At 61.6% G+C, this 24114-nt stretch overlaps 1 protein-coding gene across 1 annotated transcript in view; it reads left to right on the top strand.

Annotated features, from left to right (window-relative positions):
* PEX14 (peroxisomal biogenesis factor 14) overlaps positions 1 to 24114 on the top strand; it is a 100619-nt gene that overhangs the window by 13173 nt on the left and 63332 nt on the right. The window lies entirely within an intron of this gene.

Raw genomic sequence — 24114 nt, 5'->3', positions numbered from 1 at the left:
GGTCCACCAGTTTCCTGGGCGCCAGAGAGGATGTGTGTGCCCGGGTGGAGCCGGGGTGAACCAGGTGGCACCCCCAGACTTTCTTGGGCACAGGCCTGGGGGCGCCGGCTGAGCTGCAGTGACCTGTCCTGCGCCCCCTCCCTTCCCCGCCGGCCACAGTGCCTCTTTCCTGCGCCCGGCCCCCATCCCTGCTTTCCTCTGGGCGTGGCTGGGTAGGGACCGAGAGCTGCTTTGCTCCCATGGCCCAGGGGCGTCAGGGGTCGGGTCCGCAGGCTGAGGTTGGGGAGACCCTGGGGCTCCAGGACCGCGTCCCTCCTGCAGACGCTCCGCAGACAGCCAAACCCTGCTGGGCGCTCTGGGCCCTGGACGCGCACTCCCCACCCCCGGGCAGGGCTTTTGTTTCCTGCTTTTCTGGGAGGCCCCGAGCAGTCCGCAGAGCTCACAGCCCCGAGTTCAGGCTCATTCTCTCCAGGCGAACTCTACAATTACCTTATATTTAATTAATATTTTCCCCCTCTTTACGTACTTGCTGCATAATTGCTCAGAGGAAAGAAAGCACATAGCAGCGATTTATATATATATAAAAAAACACAATAATTAAAAAAAAAAACCCGAAATAAACTCCCATCTCATTTGGGCTGATCCTACGAGTTGGGTAATTAGGGCCCTATTAAAAGGTAGACCCTTTCTCCTACCCCTCTTTTTTTTTTTATTAATTTTTTTATATTAAACTCCCACAGTCTCGCAGTCAGGCCCTTATTGCTTTTGGCCGAGTCTTGGCGGCGTTCTGATTAAACGAGGGTACCAGCCGCGCGGCGTGGCCTGGGAGGCGCCGGTCGCTGGGGGCCCGTGGGGCCTCGTGGGGGCTTGCAAGGGGGTGGGCCGGGGGTCCACCTGGGCTGCTGGAGTCGGGAGTGGGGCCCCCATCCCCACAGTTCAGCGGCCCCCGCCTTCCGCCAGGCGAACACTCAGGACCGTGCAGGGAGGACACAAAGCTGTCATCCCCGCGGTGCGGGGGCCGGGGAGGCCGTGAGCACCGTGATGGCGAGCGCAGCCCCCAGTGTGTGATCTCAGCCAGGCGTCCTGGTCCTGCCGGTCAGGGGCAGGGTTGCCCGGTCAGTGGTGTCAGAGCCTGGATTTCCAGGGCTGCAGGGAGAGTGGGCACAAGCGTGTATGTGTGTGTGTGTGTGTGTGTGTGTGTGCCTGCGCGCGCGTACTTACGTGTGTGCATATGTGTGTATGTGTGTGTGCATGTGTGTGCATGCGTGCATTTCTGTGTGCATGTACACATGTGCGTGCGTGTATTTGTGTGTGCGTGTGTGCATGTGTGTACGTGTGTGTATATGTGCGTGTGTGTATATGTGCACGTGTGTGTGTGTGCGTGCCACACTGGGTGATGGTGTGTGTGGAATGGAGCCCAGTCTGCGGAACTCGCGTCCCGGTGGTGGCCCCCTCCCAGTCCGCTGAGGGCCGGTTCCCTGTGAAGCCCCTTCCCGGGAGCTGCGTCTGCGCTGAGGGTGCCGGCCGGTCCTGCGCTGTCCCCCAAAGTGTACAGTCGCTTTGGTCTCCCTGGCACCGCGGAAGAGGCCTGCCTGGTCTGGGGATGGGCACCCGCTTTCCTGCTCAACCTGAGAGACTGTCCCCGGGGTTCTGCGTGGCCACAGGTGAAACTCTAGTGAGTGGGGGTGCACTGATGGTGCCAAGTCAGGGCGCCCCCGATCGGAGAGGGTAGGAAACGAGGTCGGAGGGGGCCTCCTGGTGCTGGGGGCAGGGCGTGTCAGCAGTGTGTGTGTGTGTGTGTGTGTGTGTGTGTGTTTTACTCTCGGGCCCCCAGATCCGACCCAGCACCCCTGACTGTGTGTGTCTGGTTGTGTGTCTCGGCCTCATGTGGGGGCTGGTCCCCTTGGCCTGGTTCCACGGCTGCTCCCTTTCCTTCTTCCCAGCTCACTGAACCTCGCCCTGCGCCCCGCCCCCCCCCCCAGGACTTTAGAAGCTTCTAGAAGCCTCTCTGCCCCGTGGGGCTCTGCTCCAGCTCACAGAGACGCCCTGCCCTGCCCTCGTGGGGGCGACGTCTGCTCCGGCCCTGCCTCTCTGGGCGACAGGACCCTCGGGTTGCCTCCAGCGTGATTCTGAGGGCTGGGTGTGTGGCAGCCCCCGCTCCCTGCCCTCGGCTCGGCAGAGCCAGTTTCCTCCTCAGCCCTGGGCCCCACGGCCACCCGTGGAAGGGGTGTGGTGGCCTGGTTTCTCCCCGCTCCCTGTGTCTCTGTGTTCGTGTGTGTGCATATGTGCGTGTGTGTGTCCTTGGCTCTGAACCTCAGCACTGTCTCTGGCTCCTCTGGGCCATCAGGGTTCGGGGAAAAGCCTCTCCGTGCCCGCAGATCCTGGCTGTGTCCCAGTGTCCCCTGGACCCCCCTGTTCTGCGGCCCTCCCTGGGCTTCTTGCCCTGGCTGGACTTAGCCGCTGTCTGCAGCGCCCGAGCCCAAGACCCTGCTGTGTGTCCGACCTCCGTCCTTTGTGCCGTGGCTGGAGGGTCCCCCAGGGAAGTGCCTGGGGTGCTTCTGTTATTACCGGACCTTGGGGGACGCCCTGGGGCTCACAGAGGCTGTTGAGAGGCGCTCGCTGGCCCTTGCAGGTGATGCCTCACACCAGCATGTCCCGGCGCGGGCACGGGCGTGGCAGAGCGTCTCGGCACTTTGGGTTTGGTTTCTGGTCTTGAGCGGCACCCGGGTGCTCGGGGCTTCCTCTCGGCTCTCTGCTCCTGCTGGTGCCGGGGGTGGGGGTGGGGGTGGGGTGGCAGGCCTGCGGGGCGCTGGGGATCAAATCTGGCGGGCTGCACGCAGAGCCGGCCCGTGCCCGCTGTCCTGTCATTCGGGTCCTGAGCACCCGGGATGCAAACCTGAGGGTTTGTCTGGGGTCCACGTGGTGTGGCTCAGGCCTTACTCCCGGCTCTGTGCTCAGGGATCACCTGCAAGGCGAGACATGTGTGCCCCCACCGAGGCCAGAGGCTTCTCGTAGTCTCTGCAGCACGCGCACGACAGAGCAAGCCTCGCTGGGGTTTCAGGAAACCGGCCTCTGTTTTTCTCTCACAAGAACTGAACGTGGCCCGTCTCGGGAGTGGTGAGCAGCGCCAGTGGCTCCCCTGGATGGACGTTGTGGGCGGAGCCAGGTCTGTGGCAGCTGAGACCCCAGCACTGCCCCGACCCCGGCTCATCCTGGGCTGCACGGGGTCGACTTTCTGGGCAGAAGAACCCCGGCCTGCTCTTGCCCTGCTTGCAATTGGGGGCTCACCCCAGTGGCGCTCGGGGGGAACTCTCAATTCGGTGCTCGGGGGACTCAGTGTGGTGCTCGGGGGACTCTCAGTCTGGTGCTCGGGGGACTCTCAGTCTGGTGCTCGGGGGACTCTCAGTCTGGTGCTCGGGGGACTCTCAGTCTGGTGCTTGGGTGACTCTCAGTACAGTGCTCGCGGTCGCTCCTGACTCCCCTCACAGCCGCTACTGGGAACCTTGGAGCTGGATCTGAGTGTGACAGGGAGCCCGAGGGCTCCTGCCTGGCGGAACCCTGCTGTCCTCCCTCCCCCGTCCGTCCCCTGCTGGGAGGCTCCTGGGGTGGTGACAGCTGGCGCTGTCCCTGGGGCCCACTCGGGCCCCCTGCCGCTTCCTGCCGCCGCCCTGCCCAGACTGGGGGGCCAGGCGGGGCCCGGAGTCTTTTCCTCTTCCAGGTAGATGAGGAGGTTGTTTTCTCAGTTCTAAGGTATCCTTTTACAAATAATTATTAGATGAATCGAAACTCCTGGGAGTAATAATTAGGGAAATGGAATTTGAAACAGTGTTTCAGCTTTGTTTACACTCGGGCTCCTGGCTCTCCCGGCCCTACTTTGCCTTGCCCGAGTTCCTGTCACCCGGCCGTGTCCTCCCTGGGGGGGAAGGAGTGAGCGCGGGCTTGTCCCCCGCCCCCGTGTCCTTTCTCGCCCTTCGCCGCGCAGGGGACCCCGGCGACCTCACCGGGGTGTCGGCCGCTGAGCGTTGTCCTCGCTCCCTCAGCCCAAAAGGGTCCTTTCAAGTGTGACCCTGGGGGGGCAGGTCCAGGCGACCTCCTCGTGGCCTGCTGCCCGACCGAGCCAGGCCCGCACTGGCCCCCGACCTCCTCTCTGCTGCTCCCAGGGACGGGCGGGTGGCGTCCAGCCTGACACCCAGAGTCCGTGGGGCGGGGCTGCTCCCTCGTGGCCTCCGTGTTGGTGGCTCTCCTCCTGCCTCTCCGTGTGTGTCACGTGGATGGCCGGGCCACGTTCCCCACAGCTGCTCACGAAGGCCTTTCTCTGCTTCCCCTGCACGTGGCCTGCGTGTGGCCTGAGTGTGGCCCTTGGCGTGGCCTCTGTGACCTGTGCGTGGCCTGTGTGTGTGGGGGGGCCTGGGTGGAGGGGCGCCAGTGTCCCTCCTGCTCTGGCCTTGCAGGGCGCTGTTCGCTGTTCAGGCGGGTCCTGCGAGCTGTTCCGTTTTCCCATCAGAAATGGGCTTCGCAGAGAGGGGACAGGGAAGGGGCCCCTGAGCCATCCTCCCCCTCCCCGCCTCCCTGCCCCGTTTCCTTGGCCCCGTGCATCCTCTGAGAGTCATTTCACCCGTGTGGGGTGGAAGCTCAGTGAAGCTGCCTTCTTGGGCCGGCGTGTGCGGTTCTGGGGACCCACCACGGGCCCGCACAAGCCCTTCCAAGCCTGCTGCCCTGCGCCACACCCTGGGTCCTGAACGCGGGTTTCTCTTGTGGTTTGGGGGCAACACCGGCAGGCTCCGAGGCTACTCCCGGCCCGGTGCTCGGAGGGCCGGCGTGGGCCGGGGGAGACTGCGGCCTCCACATCAGAGCTGGCGCCCCGCCCTCCGGGCTTTCGGTGCCAAGCGCAGGGCTCGAGCAGACGCCCCGGGAGGCGCCTGACTTGGGGTGCACGGCCCTCCCTCCGCGCAGAGGAGCCGGGCACTGGGCCAGCCGTGCCCCCTCTGCTGCCCCCGTGCCAGCCCCAGAGGTGGCCGGTTTGGCCCGCCATGTGCACTTGCCAAGTTCCATGTGTTGTTTCTGTTAGAAGGTATCTGAGCGGGCGCCAAGCGGCCCGGCCGTTAGGGTCTGTCAGTAGCCGCGGGGGTCCGGGAGGACGGGCCCGAGTGCCGTGGCTGTCCACCCGCTGGGTCGCAGTGAGAAGCCAGCCAGGCCGGGCAAGGAGGAAGACGGGTCGGGGGGCGGCGGCAGCACCCCAGGCGGGGGCCCTCGCCTGCCTGAGAAGTCGGACGGGTGTGTTCGGGGTGGGGCGTGCGTCGGAACCACGTCTGGGAACTGTGGTCTCGGCCCACGCTCAAAGAGCAGCTCTTGGCGCGACATCAGAAGCCCGGCAAATGGCTGTGCGTTTATGGTCTGGTCGGTGCGGAATGCGGGGGGACGGCGAGCAGGCCCCAGTTTTAATGATTCCCTGCCTTAACCGACTTTTCGATTAGCTGACCAATTACCAGCTCTGATTAATAGGCCACGAGGGCGTCCTGCGGCCCCAGGGCTGGCCTCCGGGTCGCCGTGTTTCTGTCATCTTGCTTGATTCCATCCACCCGGGGGGGGGTGCGTTCCCGGGCCTTGGTGTCCCCGGGGCTGGCGAGGGGGACCCGGAGCGGACTGGCCCTGCCAGGCCGGCCCCGCACAGGCGACGGGCAGTTGGGGCCTGGGCCGCGTGTTCTCCGGGCTGCTGGAGACTTGTGTTGGCCTCATCGCCGGTGGGAAGGCATCTGTGAGTTCAGCACAGGTGACGGGACCCCCGGTGCCCGCATGAGGGTGACGTGGACCCCTCACCACTGCCTGCCGGGGATGGAGACGGGATGATGGGATGCTCGTCTCGGGTGCTCTGCCGCCGGCCGCCTCCAGGGGGCAGCCGCGGCTCACGCTTCCAGCCCTGCTGGAGGGGCGCCTGCCTCTGCGCTTCCCAGGGGCCCCAGCCCCGCGCACCCCTCCCCTGCTACCCCCTCCCGCAGGACCCGCCTCCTGCACCCCCTGGGCTCTGCCTCGCTCTGCCCAGGCGCTTTGAAGACGCAGGAGCTGTTTGAAGCCCTTTATTTTCTGGCCTTCCCACGGGCGCCATCAGCCCCCTGTGCAGTGGACGGGCCCTTTCCCGCGTGGTCCCTCGCCGTCCCTCCCCACCAGCCCCCTGCCGGGCCTGGGTTTGCACGAGGCCACACAAGGCTGGCGTGTGCTCCCGGCCCCCCAGGCAGGCCTTCCTCCCGCTGTGAGCTCTGGCTCTGGGGGGCTCGGTGGTGCCCCCGGGTGGTGCTCTCCAGGGTGGGTGTTCCCAGCCCCTGGCGTGGCTGAAGACGAAGCCGCAACCTCGCCTCCCGTCCCCCTGACAAATGGCACTTAGTAGAATCCGCTAATGAATGGAAGAAATAGTGTGGAATCCCGGCAAATCGTCTGACAGCCGAGTACTTTATAACTCCTGTTTATCAAATGGTCATCATTAGCGCCGCCGTTATTCCTATTGGATTTTTGAAGAATTCAGCCTGCCCTCCAGAGCCCCGCGGAGAAGACGTTTGATTTCTCCCCTTTGTGATGCCTCGAAATAACTTTATTCTGCCCGACACCCGGCGGAGGGGCCCCCCGCCCGGCTCCGTCTCTCCGTGCCTGGGCCTGTCCCCCGGGGTCCCCCTGGGCTTCGCACATGGGGCACCCCCTCCCGGCCCGGCTGGCGCAGCTCACGCTGGCTGAGGGACGCTGCGGTGTTTATTCTCGCAGTTCCTGGATTTGGTTTAATGTACAATTGATTTTTTTAATGTATTTAATCATTTTTCTCTTACCTCATAAGGATTAACCTGCACAAACCTCATTTTATCCTAAGTGTGGCTTTGGGAGGAAGGGAGAGGAAAATTGAGTTTCTCGAGCTGATTTTATTCTTTCACTTTTTATTTTCCGAATGGCTTTTCCTGCCGAAGCAGCTCTATAAAACACAGTGTATTTTAGTGGCCATTACTTACTCATTACTAACTGGTCTCTCCTGCTTCCCTTGTCTCTGGACTAAACACAGGCCCGGGAGGTAATTGGTGGCTCCATCACGGACTGGCTAATTATAGATCAACAGGGCAGGCGGCCGCGCGGGTTTGTGGTCGGCCGGCTGCCCGCCTCTGAGGGCCGGCGAGTGTTCCCTGCTGCCCGGCCTGGCCCGGCCCGGCCTGGCCGCTTCCCGGGATCCCCGGGGCGTCCCTCTCCGCCCGCCCGTCCCCAGGCTCCATCCTTGCGCCCGGGACCCTCCTGCCCGCGTGTGTTCCTTGTCTCCGCAGGGATGTGCACAGAGACTCGTGCGGGGATGTGCTTGCAGGGTCAGGGGGGCGGCGTCTCCCCGGCCACTGGCGCCTGCGCACAGGCCAGTCTCGGGACCAGCAACTTCCTCTGGAGTCCACTGAGGCCCAGCAGGGCACGTGCTGTGGCTCCCGGAGAAAGCCCCAAGGCCTCGCTCTATTCTGTCCCTGATGCCCACGGCACAGCTGCAGTCTGCACACACTCAGTAGGATGGCACACACAACGTATGCATGTATGTACCCGTGTGTGCACGCATGTATGCACACACTTAGGGAGCTGGGGGTGAGGCGCGGGGGGCTGAGGGCGTGACTGCGTGCCCAGGCCCGTGTTGGGGGTCTGCCAGGAAGGCGGCCTGGAGGAAGCCGCGTGCGCGGCCTTTCTGGCCCTTCCCTGAGTGTGGCTCAGCCCCCGACGGCCGCTCCTGCAGGGACACAGGCCGCAGACGCTGGCCCTCCCTCCCGTCCCGCTCTGCAGTTGGGCTGCAAACGGCCCCTTTGCACTCAGGAGTCAGAGGAGCGATGACTCACCTTCTGTTTGTTTTATTGCAACTGCCGCTTCCGGCGCTGCCCGAAAGCCTTAACCGAGTGCCCGGCGAGGCCCTCGCCCTCCTGAGGCGGCTCCTCTCGGGGGACCCGGCTCCTGGCTCCAGCCTCGCTCTCCCCTGCCCTGCCTCTCCTCCTCCTCTCCCTTCCCCGCCCACATCTGGGGGCGCCTGTCCTTGCCCGGTGGTGCCTTTGCCCTGCTGTGTCCCCGCCGGGTCCCTGTCCACGGGGGCCTGTCCCAGAGCACCCAGCTGCCTCAGCTGTAGCTGCCACGTGCTGTGGCTCACGTCTGTGGCCAGCGTTTTCCGAGTTAGCGGGTGAGTCCCGGGGTGTCCCTGGCCCCGCAGCCTTCTCTGGCCTTGAAGGACGCCCCAAGCTCCCTCCCTTCTGTGTCCGCTGCCCGCTCCCTGCCCCTTTCTCTCCCACACCGGGTTCGGGCGGACCCCGGAGGGTAGGAGCCCTGCGCTGGGGGTCGGCTGGCGGGCACAGCCCTCCCCAGAGCCCGAGTCGCTGATTGACGGCTTGTGCCTCGCTGGGAGCGACTCCTCTGTCTCTACCGAGGATGGCAGACAGACTGTGGCATCCTAATGAAGGGGGCTGGAGCCCCGTGGGCCTTGGCGGTGTGGAGGGAACAGAATCCCACCCCAGCGCCCGGCCTGGCTCCGTGAAGTTTCTCTCCTGGGTGTCTGTGAGTTGGCGGGGAGGATCCGGCGTGGCCACGGTGCATCCTGGGACTGTGATGGAGGCTTCTAGAAGTGAGTCGCGCCTCTGCTGGGCAGAGAACAATTGTGCGCCCAGCCCCGGTCCCCAGGCCCAGAACTTCTCACCTTCCCCTAAGGGCGAGCACCTCACACCCTCCCTCCGGGCAGGGGACCCTGGGACAGTGAAGCCCGTGTGCCTCCCCCCCTCCCCCCGCAGATGGGTGCGGGGTGGGTGTCTTCCGCCTCCTGCGCAGCTCCTGAGGCTCCCTTGGCCGTACCGACAGCGCTCCAGCTGGGTGCCAGTTCTTCCATTTAGCTGACTATTATACAGCCCTTAAAAGGGAAGGGTTTATTTTAGCGGGCTGTGATATTGATCGCTATAGGGACGTTGCTATTTTCATGGCTGCGATATTGACTGGGGGAGGGAGAGGGGCCGTATTGCCGGGAGCTGTCATATTGACTGTTCCAGAAAAGATCTGTATTTAAGCAGTACCAGTGCGCTGGGATCTCCCAGGCCGGATATTAATGCTAATTCATCCGCTCACCCCCTGCCGTGAGTGTTATTTGTTTAAATCTGTAGATTCCCACAGCGCGTTTATATCCTCACCAGAGTGAGCTCCCAGCTCCCTGTAATTATTTAACATTATATGCTGATATAAATTGTAACAGTTAAAGAATGGTAATGAGTAGCCCAAAAATGAAAAGAAGAGGAAATCAGAAACGAAGGGATTCCGGGGGGAAAAAAATAGAAAAAAAAAAAGCAAGGGAGAACAAATATTAAATAATATGGATGGTGTGAGTGCGTGGGAGGGAGACACAGAAAAAGAGAGAGAGGGGGGAGAGAGAAGGAGGAGGGAGAGAGAAGAGAGAGAAAGAGAGGGAGAGGGAGAGAGACAGAAGGAGGGGGGAGAGAGAGGGAGGGAGAGAGAAGGAAAGAGAGGGAAAGAGAGAGGGATAGGGCTGGAGTGATAGCACAGCGGGTCAGGCGTTTGCCTTGCACGCGGCCAACCCGGGTTCGATTCCCAGCATCCCATATGGTCCCCCGAGCACCGCCAGGAGTAACCCCTGAGCATCGCTGGGTGTGACCCAAAAAGCAAAAAAAAAAAAAAAAGCAAAAAAAAAAAAGAGAAAAGAGAGAGGGATAGAGAGTGAAGGAGAGTGGGAGAGAAAGAGGGAGAGAGGGAAAGGGAGGGAGGGAGGGAGGGAGGGAGAGAGAGAGAGAGAGAGAGAGAGAGAGCGCCGGAGAGAGTGGGAGAGAGAACGGGAGGCTGGAAATGGACCGGTTCTGAGGTACTGGAGGAGATCCCGAGGCAGCAGTGGGCTCGGCTGCTTCTCCATGCACACACGTGCGTGTGTGCATGTGTGTGCGCGCGTGTGTGCATGCCTGTGTGCGTGGGAGCACTCTCAGGCCCCTCCGTGGAGCGAGCAGCCTGTGCCGGCTCACCGCTCCCTGCCCTCTTCCCGTCCCTGAGCTCGGCCGCTGGGTGTCGCTGTGGTGCTCTGCTGCTCCCTGGAAGGGGCTTTTCCTCCGCAGGAAGTTTCCCGGCGGCTCTGGTCTGCATCCCAGGCGCCCTTGGCCGCTGATTGGCATCGTGTTTGCTCTGGGGGACGCTTGGACCCGGGGCCTCACCCGCCTGCCGCCCGGCCCTGAGCCCCACCCCGCCGGGCATCCCCGCCCAGTGCCGGGTCCTGCCGGGTCCTGGAGGTTCTCAACGTACCTTGTGTGGGGACCGCCCTGGGGCAGCTCCAGCGCCCTGAGGACCAGCCCGGGAGCCGGGGAGCAGGGGCAGGGGCGGGGAAGGGGAAGGCCGGCAGGGAGCCCTGCAGGGGGAGCGCGCCGAGCCCCCGGGCCCGAGCACGGCCTCGCTCTCCGCCAGCTGCTCCGGCAGGCAGCGTGGAGTCGTGCCAGGCTTCACCACAATTCATACTGTGTCAGTTTAATAAATGCACTACTTAAATTATGAAATTACAAAAGAAAAAAGAGAATGCACTTATTCAGACTCTTAATACATTAAAAATAAGGCATTAAAACTCTGACTTTTTTTTTTTCTTCCAGAATCAATAATGAACAGGAAGGGTTGTAGACATTAACAGTCATGGACATTCAAACTCTTATACATAAATTATCTGAGAAAAATGCACATAAGACTTGAATAATGTAAATACATTAATGCATTTAATAATTTAAACATTAAAGCGCAGGCAGGAGTTGGAGGCAGCGCAGCGCGGAGGTCAGGGATTGGTCCCGGGGCGTGCGTGTCCCGGGATCGATGGGCGATTTCCCCTTGAGACACCCAGGAGAGAGCGGGCCTGGCTGGCGGCGGTGGGTGCCTTGCCAAGAATCCTGGACATCCCTGAGCTCAGCTGCTCCCGCCCTCACCTTCCCCGTGGCCCGACCTTCGTCCCCAGCGCCTGTCCAAGCCTGGCCCGTGCTTCTGAGCGTTTGCCGGGGGAGAAGAGCAAGCGCTCCCACTTCCTAGAAAAACCAACTTGGAGGAAGTCTCGGTTGGCAACGCCAGTCCGCCAAGACGCCCCTGCCCCCGTCTCTGGCTGCGGAGGGCGCGGGAGGCTGGAGGTGGCCAGGGCCGGTGTGGCCGGCGTGGCCGGGGACTCCCCTGCAGGGAGAGCAGGGGTGAGGCTCCTTGGGGTCTCTGGGTGTGGACATCCTCACTTTGATCAGAGGCTTAGCCACTGGCTCGGTCCCTTCCCCTCTGCTTGGAAGACCCGGTCAGCAAGACCCAACGCAAGTACTGTTTGGTGTCCCCCGGGAAGGGTCCCGGGAAGATGGGCGAAGTCTGCGGGGCCCCTGCGGTGACCGAGACCCCCACCCCGCCAATCTCGGGGAGCTTCCGGCCTGCTGGGGAGGTGGCGGGACGTGGGTTAGGTCGGGAACACGCATCGGCGTGGGCCAGGCTCAGGGCCCCAGCCCCTGGGCAACGTGGCCACTCAAGCCTCTGTCCAGCACGGCCAGATCCGGCTCTCCAGCCCCTCCTGGGAACCCGACCTGGGTCGTCTGATCTGACCCAGCCCGCGGGCTGCGGTGTCTCTCACGGCTGCTGCCGAGCCGGCAGCCTGCCCGCCCCGAGCGCCCAGACCAGGCCCATGGCTGCCCTGGCACCAGCCGCAGACGTAAACAGTCGGCCAGAAGCAGAACCAGTTCTGTACACACCGCGTGCGCCAAGCCCCGGGCGGGGGTGAGGATCCCCCACCCAGGACGCAGGCGGGGCGCTCAGCCCCCGAAGTCATCCGCCTCTCACGTAGGGCGGTGGGCTTTGGGGCGTCCATCCCCCACGGGAGCCGCAGGTCCCCTCCTGCCCCCTAGCTTCCGGCTGGCAGGGACCCGGGGAGCGGGCAGAGCCTTTGATTTGCTGGCCTGCCCAGGAAGCCTCCGCCCGCCCCCTGGGGACATGCTGGCGGGGATGGGCGGGGGCGGGGCCGATGGGTGCCATCAGGCCGGGGGAGCAGATAGGAGCGAGAGGGGGTCAGTCCCCATGCCAAGCCCCGCACAGATCCCCTTTGAAGCGAGAGGAGTCAGCTTCATTAATTAAAGGAGCCTGGCTCCAGCGCCTGTAATTAGAGGTGCAAGAAATCTGAATTTTAAGAGATCTCTGCAGCTGCAGTTTGAAAAATGCAGGAGGCACCGAGGAGAAGTACGGGCTGTGGGCAAGAATGTGGTGGAACCAGATTTGGGAGGTTCAGGTTTTGGCAGAATTCCCCTTCAAATTCATATTTATTCTTTTTTTTTTTTTTCAATGGGAAGTTGAAGGCCTGGGGGGAACAAAAAGTTGGTCCCAAGGTTCCGCTGCCGGTGACTTGCTGGCGGGGCCCAGCTGGTGTCCTCACTGGAAGGCAGTGGGCCCTGGGGCGAGCTTGGCCGGATCCCTTTTTCCTGGGGGGGGGGAGTGGCAGCCCCTGCAGGGCCTGGGGCCGTCCTCTCGGGCTGCCCCCCCACCGCCCCTCCTGGTCACTCTCCACCTGCACCGACAGCCCCTAGGCTCTGGGAAGTCGAGGCCAGCAGTTGGCCAGCAGCGTCTCCACCAGGCTCTGCCCCTCAGGCCCTTTGCACCAGGTGCTCGCTGACTCCTCTCCCTCTCTCCCTTTCCCTCTCTCTCCCTCCCCCCACCCCTCCTTTTAAGTGGCTCTGCCCTGTGAGTTTGGTGGGTTTTGCACTTGTTGCTTCATTCCTGGGTCTTGTCAGGGGCGACTCTGTTCATTGCCCGTGGCAAATTGGTTCGTGGCGAGGAGGGGACAGCTAAGGCCTTGGGGGTCTCCCCAGAAGGAGAGAGGAGACTTGTGGTGGGGGGTGAGCTGGGCCCCTCCTCTCCCCTCCGTCACCTCCGCTCCTTTCACCTCCTTGGCCTCTGCCCACTGGGGGTCCTGCTGGGCTGAAACCCCTCTGGGTCTGTGTGCGATGTGCCGGTGCGCGCGTGCATTTGTGTGTGTGCGTGGGTATGCGTGTGTGTGTGTGCATGCGTTGTGTGTGTACATACGTGTGCGTGTGTGTGTGTGCGCGCGCGTGTATGTGTGAGTGTGTGTGTGTGTGTGTGTGTGTAAAGCCCACCCTCTGTACCCCACCTCCTACTGTTTCTCGGACCACACCCCGCGGTGCTGGGCCTGAGTCCTGGTTAGGGCCAGTCTCTGGCGTTCTCGGGGGCCGGCTGGGTCCCGGGACTTGGGCTGGGCCTTCCCCTCTGGTCCTGCCTCTCCTGGTGTGAGCTGGGTCTGGGGGCGTCTGTGAGTGAGCCCAGGACCCTCGTGAGCAGAAGCCCCCCGGCCCGTGCGGGCGCAGGGACAGTATACAGACGGCGGTTCCGCTTCGGTCGCAGCCTCTCGTTAGCAGAGTGGTCTTGAGAAATAAATAACTTCTGAAGGAGGCCGGCGGCCCCAGAATCCCACGTCTTCTCCCTCGAGCCGCGGCCCCGGGCTGCCTGCCTGCCGGCTGAGCGCGGCCCTGAGACGCTGATTCGGAAGCCGGCGCCGTCACCGACTCCTACCGGAGAAACGTTTCTCCTTGGCCTTCCCCGTGCAGGATCGGCCTGATTTACAGCGCCCGGCTTGTTAGCTTCAGTGACCGGGAGATGGTGTGAAGGGCGTCTCGGCTGTCCGTTCCGTCCTCCAGGGTGGGAGGATGAGAGAGAGAGAGAGAGAGCGAGAGAGCGAGAGAGAGCGAGAGAGCAAGAGAGAGAGCGAGAGAGCGTGGTTCTCCCTGCCGGCTTGCCGCACCCCCTCTTCTGTCCATCGGAACTCCAGTGCCCTCTGCCCTCCATGTCACCCATGGGTGGGGGGGTGCCAGCATCTAATTCCCGAATAGCAGCGTGCACTGTGGGTGGGTTGAGCGTGACTCCCACCCCTGAGCCTGGTTGTGCCTCCTGACAGATCATTAACAGACCAGAGCACCTCCAGAGGCGAGGCCAGGCGGGCACTGCCGTGAGGGCCGGTGGGCAACAAGTGCCCTGGGCAGCAGCGGTCGCTCAAGGGGTGCGAGGTGGGGTGGGAGGGGGTCACTCGCCAGGACCCGGCGGCTTGCGGTCCCGAGGCTGTGGGATTGGTGGGCACAGGTGGGCAACGTGCCGGCCCCTTCATCCTAGGCTGGCTGCCTGTCACACACGCGGGGTCCCGGCGTGCCCGCCTCCCCGCCTTCCCTTTCCCCCGGTGGAAAGAAGCGTCTGTCGCCGCCCGAGAGGCGTCTCAGGAGCTTCCCGGGGACTCCGCGCCCTGCTCCCGGGGCGCCGGCCTCATCTGCATGATCTGAAATATTAACGCGCGGATAAATATAGCCCTGCGGGGGGCTGCCCACGGGCGCGGGTCCGCGGGCCGCGGAGAAATTCCTAATTGCCTGCAAACCGCTCAGAGTTCACGGACGGGGAGCCCATCCGGCTGAAAGCCTGCAGACGGCAGCTGCCGTTATCAAATCACTCGTGAATCCGGCTAATTAAAATAGAGCTTCATTTTTCCGAACCATTGTTTGGCAGGAATTCGAAACGGGTCTAACCCAATTTCTGCGTGTTTATGAGCCTTTATTCTGTCAGAGGCGCTTTTCTGTAAGTGTGCAGGGCAGCGTTAAATGGATTGACCCACACGGCATCGCGGGGCCGCCCGGCGCACTTGCTAATGATTTCTCCCGGCTCTCGGCTTCCCAGACCCAGACCCCCCCCCCCCCCCCCCCACACACACACACACACCCCTGCTCCTTGTCTGCCTCCCACCGCCACCGACAGAGTCGAACTTTCTTGCACGGCAGGCCTGTCCCTGCGGAAGCAGCCGCACTTGGGCTTGCCCTGGTGAAATTTCCCATTTCTCTGGTTTTTGCTTTTCTCCCTCTCTCTCTGATTTTGCTCTTTTTTTTTTTTTAAGCAGTGGGGCAGGCCTGCCTTTCCCCCTTTCTCTCTTTCTCGCTGCCGCCCGGCTTTCCCCCTTTTCTTTCGTTTTCTCGTCTCCCCACCCCTTGACGTTTTTATCAATACCTTCCTTCAGCCTCCTCTTTCTCCTGCTCTCCTCCCATTTTTTTTTCCTCCCCCTAATAAAATCTCCTGAAACACTTTGTCTCCACATGTAGATCCCGAGCAGGGCAGAAGGTGGGTGCCCGTGGGGCCGGGGGGCGGCGGCTCCCGGGGGCCGTGTCGGCTGCGCTCGGCTCTGAGTGTGCTTCGTGCTTTATTTCAGCTTTTTTTTTTTTCAAAGACTTTTTTCAAACCACATCTACTCTCGTTTATAGTGTAATAATCCTACTTTGAAGATCAAAAGTGGGACATAAACGCGAACTAATTATTCCTTGGAACAACTTTGGTGCGTCTAAGGCAGCGCTGGTTCCATTTCACAGATGAGGGAGCAGAACCGAGCCCGGTCCGGAGCGCACGGGGGGGGGGGGTCAGGTTTAGGATGAAGAGCCCATGCCCGTGGGAGGGAGGGGCTTGAGCCAGGACCCCCGCTGGGAAGACCATCCCCCCTCTGTGAGGGGAGCGCGGGGCGTGGGGGGGAGAGAAAGCCCCCTCCCGCCTCCCCCCTCCCCGTCTCCTCCCTTCTCCTGCACTTCTCTTGCAGGACTCTCTCGATGTTAAGTGAATTTCTAGGTAATTCCCGGGAAAGGAGGATGCCAGGGCATTTATGGGCCGGTCAGACCCCCGTCCATTACGCGCGGCCAGCAGCGGGGCCCACTTTGCGTCGCCAGCAGCTTCCAGTAAGTGGCCGCGCGTCACACGCCCCGGCCCCCCACGCTCGCGGCGCTGGAGGCGGCCACGCTTGATTGGATTTGGCCACTCCGGAGTGACGTGGCTCGGGAGCCGTCCCGTGCATTACGGGGGCCCGTGATTGCGGCTAATGCATGCTGACATTACAGGTGTGGGCCCGGCTCGCCCGGAGAGGGCCGGGCCGCTCTGCCCAGGCCTGAGAGCCGGGGCCGCGGGCGCGCGCATTTAGTTAATAAGCGGAGGAAGGGAAATGCTTTTAGGGAGACGAGAGCCGAGTGACGGGGCCTCTCCTCACTCCTCGTGGCCGCAGTATTTCAGAAAGTGCATCAATTAGTATTGTTCTCGGACGGGGAGGCCCAGCCGGCCGGGGGGTGGGGGTGGGGGGGTGGGAAGCTCGGAAAAGGAGGCGGCTGCCGGGTTTGAAAGGCCCCAGCCACCTCGGAGGGAGGGGCGTGGGGGAGGGGCGCGCGTGGGGCCCGGACTCGGGCCTCCATCCTTGTCCCCCGCACCCGCATCTCCTGGTCCTCGGCCCGCCGGTGACAGTGCGAGCTGCCGCCCTGCTCCGTCGGCCTGGGCTGCCGAGTGCCTGGCGCTGTGTGTAGGAGACCCGGTGAATGCTTGCTAACTATTCATTATTTAATCTCTGCCTTCCTGCTGCTTAATCTAACTTGAATAAAAACGGTGTCTGTGCAGTTCAGGAAAACCGCCGCGGCTGGCGCCCCCCGGCATGACTCACTCGGAACCTCACATTCTCGAGACAGTCCTCGGGATCCACCGGCAGGCAGCGGCAGCACCCGGGAGAGCTCTGGACGGGGAATTGGGGAAAAGTGGATTATATGCTCCCTGGCTTTATTGGGCGCAGGCTCTGTAATATAATGTCGTCCAGATGACTCAGGATCGTCTCGGGCTTTCCACTGCGTGGGGGAGGGGGACACGGCGGTTTCCAGATCTGCTGAAATAGGGCCCTGGACCGCCCCGCCCTCCTCGCCGGGGCCAAGTGACCCCAAACTAATCAAGTTTTGGTTTCCTACATACAGATCATTTCCCCCCACCCCCGTTTGGCCTCTTTTTCCTTTCCTTTTCTTTCTTCTTTTTTTTTGTTTTGGATTTGGGCCGCACCTGGCAGTGCTCAGTGTTTACTCCTGGTTCTGTGCTCAGGGATCACTCCGGGAGGACTCGGGGGAGTCATCTGGGGTGGCAGGAATTGAACCCCGGTCAGCCGTGTGCAAGGAAAGTGCTTTAGCCTCTTCCCTTGTCTGTCTCCACTGGGTAGTTCGTTGGTGGTGCTGGTGGTGGTTTTGGGGAGGCCACACCCAGGGGTGCTCAGGGTTTGCCCCTGGCTCTGCGCCCGGATCACGCCTGGCGGGGCTTGGGGGACCCAGTGGGGTGGCAGGGCTGGAACCCCAGTGAGCACCCTCTCCGCTGTGCTGGGCCCACTGGGAGAGGCGCGCAGTGGGACTGAGGCTGGCTGTAACATCCATGGTGGCGGTGGTGGTGGCGGCAGCCGGCAGGCCCTGCTCTTCTCTCCCTGGCTTTTCCCCGCCTTGCTGTTGGTTTTCTGTGTATCCCACGTGGTGAGATGGGTGCTGAGTTCCGGAACGGCCGCATCACGCGCGAGCTGAGAAGTGGTGGGGAGGCGGATGATACCGCCCCCCCTCCCGCCTCCTGAGCACGAGGCCTCGAGTCGGATCCCAGCGCCGTCCACACAGCTGGGTACGATCCTGGCACCTCTCCTGTCCTCTGCATGGCACGCCGTCCCCCAGCCAGGCAGGGTCCCAGCCACGTCTGCGCGCTGGCATCTGGGCAGGGGAGGAAAGAGAAGCCACCCAGGGCAGAGCCGTGGCGGCCGTCGGGGCTGGCCCCTCTGAGCCCTTCTTTGCTAGGAAACTGAGGCAGAGGGCGTTGTGCAGCCACGCGAGGCCAGGGTGGCACATGGTGTGCGCTCAGGGGTCCTGGCGCCCCTCCCGCTTCTGCCCCCGACCCTCCGGGTCTGTTCCCTGCCAACTCCAAGCCCTAGTGGGTGAAGGCAGAGGCAGCGTCTTGTGGGAGGTAAAAATCCTGGGGGTTGGGGGGGTAGGGGCAAAGGTCACTGGCGTCGGGGCAGGCTCAGGACGGAAGGACGCGAGCCAGGGAGCTTCCGGCGGTGGCCGTGTCGGCACTCGGGGCTGATGACATTGATACTGCCGGAGCAGCTCTCATCCGTTCATTCAAATTTACAAGAAATGCTGCTTCCTTTTAGTTAGGGGGATTGAAAAAAAAAAAAAATGAACTCCAAGCAAGCATTTGATTTGAGGAACCAAAAGTCTAGAAAATGTATCCGGAGTCCTCGGCAATTTGGGGCCTAATGAAATATAAAAATACTCAATGAAAGGCCCTTTATTACTTTAACCGTTTCGTGTGGAGTTTTTAGCCATCAGGTTAATGTTTTGGTATCATTTTTTTATTCGATTGCGAGCACTTTTCCAGGTAGTGCCGCCGCCCGGGCGCTAATCGGATTCTGTCAGACGAGCGGCGGCTGCGCTGACATCACCCGGCGCTGCTCCCGCATGATGTTATTTGGTTTTCCTGTAAGAGTTAATGACGCCGCGTCCCCGCGTGCGGGGGGCACGGCACGGGGGGTCTCGGGAGCCGGAGCACCGCGGGGGACGGAGCCGAGGGAGAACTCGGGGCGGGGTACGCCCCTCTGGCGACCCGCACCCTTCGTGGGTGTCACCGGAGACCCCGGGGCAGGCAGGATCCCCCAGACTCACTGGCTTTGGGGTGCCCATCGTCTGAATTTGGGGTTGGCTGTGACTCCCACGCTGGTGTTAAGGGGCTGAGCACCCGAGATGGTCCCCCAGACCCTCTGTCTCCTCTCTGCCGGAGCCTTGGGGCCAGCCTGGGGCTGGTCAGTTCAGTGTGTGCTGACTGGGGATTCTGCTGGTCCATGTGGTCAGCAGACATGGCAGTGGAGTTCAGTGGGTGGTGCCGACTGGTTCCAAGAGGGGGCCTGGGGGGGCTATGCCTAGTGGTCCTTAGCCTGGCCGTGCAGGCCGGGCAGCTCAGTGCTTGGCCCAGTGGAGCTGGGCATGACCTGGATGCTCCAGGGTGTCTCCCCAGCCCTCCACGCTGGCTCTTGGCATCTCTCTGTTCCGGCTGAGCGAAAAATCCCCTTGATTGGGGTTTATCAGTGGAGGCAGCTAGATTAAGCTCTCTATTAAAAAAAAGTTTTTTTGGAGGGGGTCCAGGAATCTAACCCGGGACCTTACTCATGCAAGGCATGTGTTCTACCCATTGATTGAGCCACATCCCAGGCCACGGACTAATGGTCTTTTTTTTTTTTTCAGTTTTATTTATTTTTTATTTTATTTATTTATTGAATCGCTGTGGGAAAAGTTACAAAGCCTTCAGGTTTAAGTCTCGGTCGTGCAACGATCAAACACGTTTCCCTTCACCAGTACTCATTTTTCACCACCAAGAACCCCAATATTCCTCCCCTTCCCACCCCTCCCAATGCCTGTGAGGCAGATGAATTCTAATTAGCACTCTATCTACTTTGATGAGATTGATTGTTTCGACAAAAGATGCACCATTATTGTTTAGAGTTTACACCCCAAAATCAGACCTGCTGAAAAGGCATTGCGAAATAATTTGTTTCCTACAGCTGGTTTAATGGTCCTTTTTGTTGCTTGTTTCGTTTTTGGGGCCACACCCAGCGATGCTCAGGGGTTCCTCCTGGCACTGCACTCAGGAATCACTCCTGATGGAACTTGGGGACCATGTGGGATGCCGGGGATTGAACCCAGGTCAGCCCTGTGCAAGGCAAGCGCCCTCCCCGCTGTAGGACCACTCTGACCCCAGACTGACAGTCTTAGATCAGCGTCTCCTCCACACTCATCCCTGGAGACTAGAGACCTGACACGCGGGCACAGGGCTCCGAATGGGCATGAGAATCAGTGCCAGGTTCTTATCCCAGAGGCCAGGAAAGATGTAGAATAGTGAGACAGAGGGGGCTCAAAGCCTGGAGCGGACATTTTCCACGAAGGAGCCCTGCGTCCCTTCCCTGGCATTGCCTGGGCCCCAGCGACTGCAGGGAGCGGCCCCCAGCCCGTGATCCCCGAGCACCACCAGGTGTGAGCACCCCCAAACCCGCCCCCCGCCCCACCCAGTCTCTCTGCCCGAGGCCCGCCGGCCTCGCTTTTCTCTGTGCCCTGCTGGCCTTTTCGGATGCCCTTTTCTCAGAGGCCACGTTTGGAAGCCGTCCTGCACTGGATGTCGGGCTGGGCCCGGGGACACGAGCCCAGTGGGGACCCCTCCTCTTCGTCACTTGCTGGCGAGGCATCTAGAACGCCCAGCTCCGCCTCGGCCCCTGCTCCCCAGCAGAGGCCAGTGACCCAGGGGCCATGAGTCTAGGTTTCCTCTCCCGGGGGCGGGGGGGGAGGGTCTTCCTTGCTCTCTGCTGCCCTTCAGTCCACGTACAGACCCTGCACAGGCCACCACAACTTCACGCTTTCTTTCTTTTTTTTTTTTTAATTTTTTTTCTTTTTGGATCACACCCGGCGATGCTCAAAGGTTCCTCCTGGCTCTGCACTCAGGTTTCACTCCTGGCGGTGCTCAGGGGACAACATGGGATGCTGGGAATCGAACCCGGGTCGGCTGCGTGCAAGACAAACGCCCTCCCCGCTGTGCTATCGCTCTAGCCCTGTCTCCCGCTTTCTTGTCTGTGGCATTTGGGCCATTTCTGGGTCAAGACAGCAGCTTTTTTGGTGCTCTGGTGCTCGAATCTTTTTTTTTTTTTTTTTGTTCTGGGGTCACATGGCCGACCCGAGTTCGATTCCTCCGCCCCTCTCGGAGAGCCCGGCAAGCTACCGAGAGTATTGGATATGCCAGACACAGTAACAACAAAGTCTCCAATGGAGACGTTACTGGGCCCGCTCGAGCAAATCGACGATCAACGGGAGGGCCTTCTTCTTCCTTCTTGTTCTGGGGTCACACCTGGTGGTGCTCAGGGCTCACTCCTGGTTCTGTGCTCAAGGGTCACTCCTGGTGACATGTGGGGTGCTGGGACAAGATCCCAATCAGTCAAGGCACACCGCACTCCCTCCCTCTCTCCTGCCTGGCCTTCTTGTAGGCTGTCCAGCAGGAAAGCCACTTGGTGACTCCCCACAGGTTCTAATTTGACCCCCTCTGCGGGGTGTGTGTGGGGGACCCGGGCCTCCGCCTGCCGCCTTTAGAGCAGAAGGTGCTGGACCATCAGCAGGAAGCCTGGTGCCCATCTGCCCGGGGACAGGTGCGAGCGGGGGTCTGGTCACTGTCCACCACTCAGCCCTTCTTTGTCCCCTTCCTGGTCTCCTACATCCCAGTGGCAAATCTCCCCAGTATCTCCGGGCTGAGCACGGCAGGTCTCGGGGTCCTGGTGCTCGGGAGAAGGACCTGCAGCCAGCACAGTGAGGTCTGGCAGAGGGAGCGGGCGGGATGTAGAGGTCGGGGTGTCATCCGAAGGTCGGGGGGGGACCGGCGTCACCAGGCCCTGTCACCGGCCAAGCTTACGTGGCTCTCCTCGGGAACACCCTAGACGCGGAGTCACTGCATTCCTGCCATGATGCTGCACGGCTTGACACCTGTATCAATTTCCCTGCATGGAGCCTGCGTCTCTGCCTCTTCCCTCACCGTGCCCTGGCGGTCTGAGGAGGCGAGAGGCCAGGAAGTGGGGGCGTGCCAGCCACGCGCTGGCCACAGCCGAGGCTTGTCCCCGGGGACCAGCCGCGCGCGTCCCCTCCACGGAGCCCTTTGATAGCCTCGGAGGCCGCTGGGCGGGTCTCCCGGCTGGGCCGAGGTCGCTGCGGCGTGATCCGTGGATAATGGCTCTTCCCTCTGCTTTTCACTGCGGAGGCGATTACGGCTTCGTCTCTCAACGGGACTTCAAACGACTTGCTGCCAGTGGATTTCAAAGCCACGGGAGAGGCAAATGTCACCCTTTCTCTCTCCCCTCTTCGGGTAACTGCTTTGTCGGGCGCATCAGAGAGGCGAGGGGCCGCATCTGAATCCAGGTGGGCCTGCTCGGGACGGGGCATTCACACCCGCGCTGCGCTCTCTCTCCCCCGAGGCTGGCTTCCCTCCACGCCTGGGTGGGTGCTCGCCTCTCTCTGGGCCAGAAGTTGGCCCCCAGAGCCCTCTCGGAGTTACCCCCATGCCCTGAAGTCCTCTGTTCTTTGACACCAACCAGGGTGCGTTGGCTGACATCGCTTTGAATTTCCACCGTTTCTGGAAGAACTAGTTTCATAAAACAACAAAAACCAGTGACATGGTGACAAGCGTAGTTACAGGCTGTGCTCGTAACGGGGGCCTAGCAGGAAAGTGGAAATGCTGAGATGGGGCTTTGAAAGCGTTTTTTTGGTTTTTGTTTTGTTTTTTTGGTGCCCACAACAGTTGCCACTTTGCCGACACCGCAGCTCGTTGAGACTCATGTGCTGGGAGCCATCAGGGCAGGGCCACGTGTGCACGTGCTGAGCCCCACAGACCCCGGAAATGACGGCATCTGTCCGCGGCCTCCTACCGGAGGGCCTCGGACTCTGAATATTCTGGAAGGAGCAAAAGAACCAGGAAAGCAAAACAAAGGGCATCCAGGCCCAGGAACTTTGCTCCTGCAGGGCTGGAACCCAGACCAGCTCCAGGGAAAGGACACTTGACAAACCCGGGAAATTCCAGCAGGACAGAGGGGCCCTTCCCGGTAGGGAGGTGGGGACCCCAGGTGCGACCCCTGTCTTTATTCTCGCACTTCCTGGCTCGGCTTGACTTCCTCTCCTTCCCCGCACCACGCAAATGAGGCAGACCTTTGTGTGTGTGTGTGTGTGTGTGTGTGTGTGTTAATTGTAGATAAGTGGGCGCCAAGTGCCTCTTGATTTTGTAACCCTCAGAGAAGGAGAAAGAGTGGGGGGAAAAAATTTCCTGTCACTGTCATCTGTTCATTTTTAATGAGCAATTTTAAAAAATTGAAAATAAAAGAGGAAAATGAATAGGTGTTGAACCAGCCCGTGATATGTAAATGCCAACTAGTAATTACCTAAAACCTCAATTTTCATTCTGTTTCATCTTGCAAAACATTTCATTTTCCCCGAGTGAAAACACTTCATTTGGGCTGTGTGAGTTAGCGGGGCGGCCGCCCGGCCTGCGCCCCCGCGGGCCCCGGCTAGGGGGCGCTCTGGCTCTGCTCCGGGGCGGCCGGCGGGCGCGTGTCCACCTCAAGGTTATCCCCGCTCCCTCCCCCGTGGCGCTGGCTGGGCCGGGGAGCCGGGCTGCCGTGTCCTTGCGAGGAGCGTATTGAATTTTGGCTGACCGAGGCTCCCTCTGCATATTAACTTTCCCGGCCCCTGCCTGTTGGAGCCGCTTTCAGCCTCCGCGAGAGCAGCTTCCCGCCCGCCCTGCCCCCTGGAGACTCCGGGCACGGTGCTCTGTGTGTGCATGTGTGTGTGTGTGTGTGTGTGTGTGTGTGTGTGCGCGCGCGTGCAGCCGGCGGCATCACCTTCTTTCACACGCACTGAGGTTCTTCTTTGCAGGGTTCCCGGGCTGCATCTAGGAACGAGGCCCGCCTGGTCGGGCGTCCCTGCTCCCGGGGCCGCCGCAGCCCGTCCCCCAGGTAGACGGCAGGGAATCCGGGACGCCCCGACCCCTGGATGCCCGAGCGGCGGAGAAGCGGGGTTCCCCGGGGCCGACGGGCAGACCCACACTGCCCAGGCCCCCCGAGGCGTGCGCCCCCGCCGCCTGGAGCCCGAGGAAGGCGGCCTCTTTAGCGAGATCTATAGCTTCATAATTAGCCCGTTGCATTTTTTTCCCCGAGTGCTGGCATCAGCGTTCTGCGATGTGTTTCTCTGATTAACAGCTGCTTTGCAACTATTTCCTTGTGCCACGGATGACCATATTGTCAGGGAGCTTCTGACAGGGCCCTGATTTCTTACTGAGACGCAGCGTTCCTGTGCGAAGCGGGCGCGCTCCTCCGGGCAGGGCCCGCTGAAGCGCCGTGCGGGAGTTCGGGAGTGCGTCTCCCCACGGGCCAGGCCTCGCCAGTGGCCGGGTACAGCGCCGGGCGGGGGACGCCCAGTGAGACTCAGGTGGGGCCACCCTCAGCGCAGAGCCCAGATGGGGACACTCAGCGTGGAGCCTCCCTCCCCCTCTCTCTCCCTCCATGCTCTCTCTCTCTTTCTGCCTCCATCCCACCCCGTCTGCCTCTCCTTCCTTCTCTCTCCCTCTCCCTCTTTCCCTCTCTCTTTTTCTCTTTCTCTCTCTCTCTCTCCCTCCCTCTCCCCCTCTCTCCTCTTCCTCTCCCTCCTTCTTCCCTCTCTCTCTTCCTCTCTCTCTCTTCCTCTCTCTCTCTTCCTCTCTCTCTCTCAGTGTGGC

This window comes from Sorex fumeus, unplaced genomic scaffold, assembly GCF_029834395.1.
Source record: "Sorex fumeus unplaced genomic scaffold, SorFum_2.1 ptg000011l, whole genome shotgun sequence".
Classification (NCBI taxonomy): Eukaryota; Metazoa; Chordata; class Mammalia; order Eulipotyphla; family Soricidae; genus Sorex; species Sorex fumeus.
Note: the sequence above shows the minus strand (reverse complement) of the source record. Positions and strands in the feature narration are given on the sequence as shown.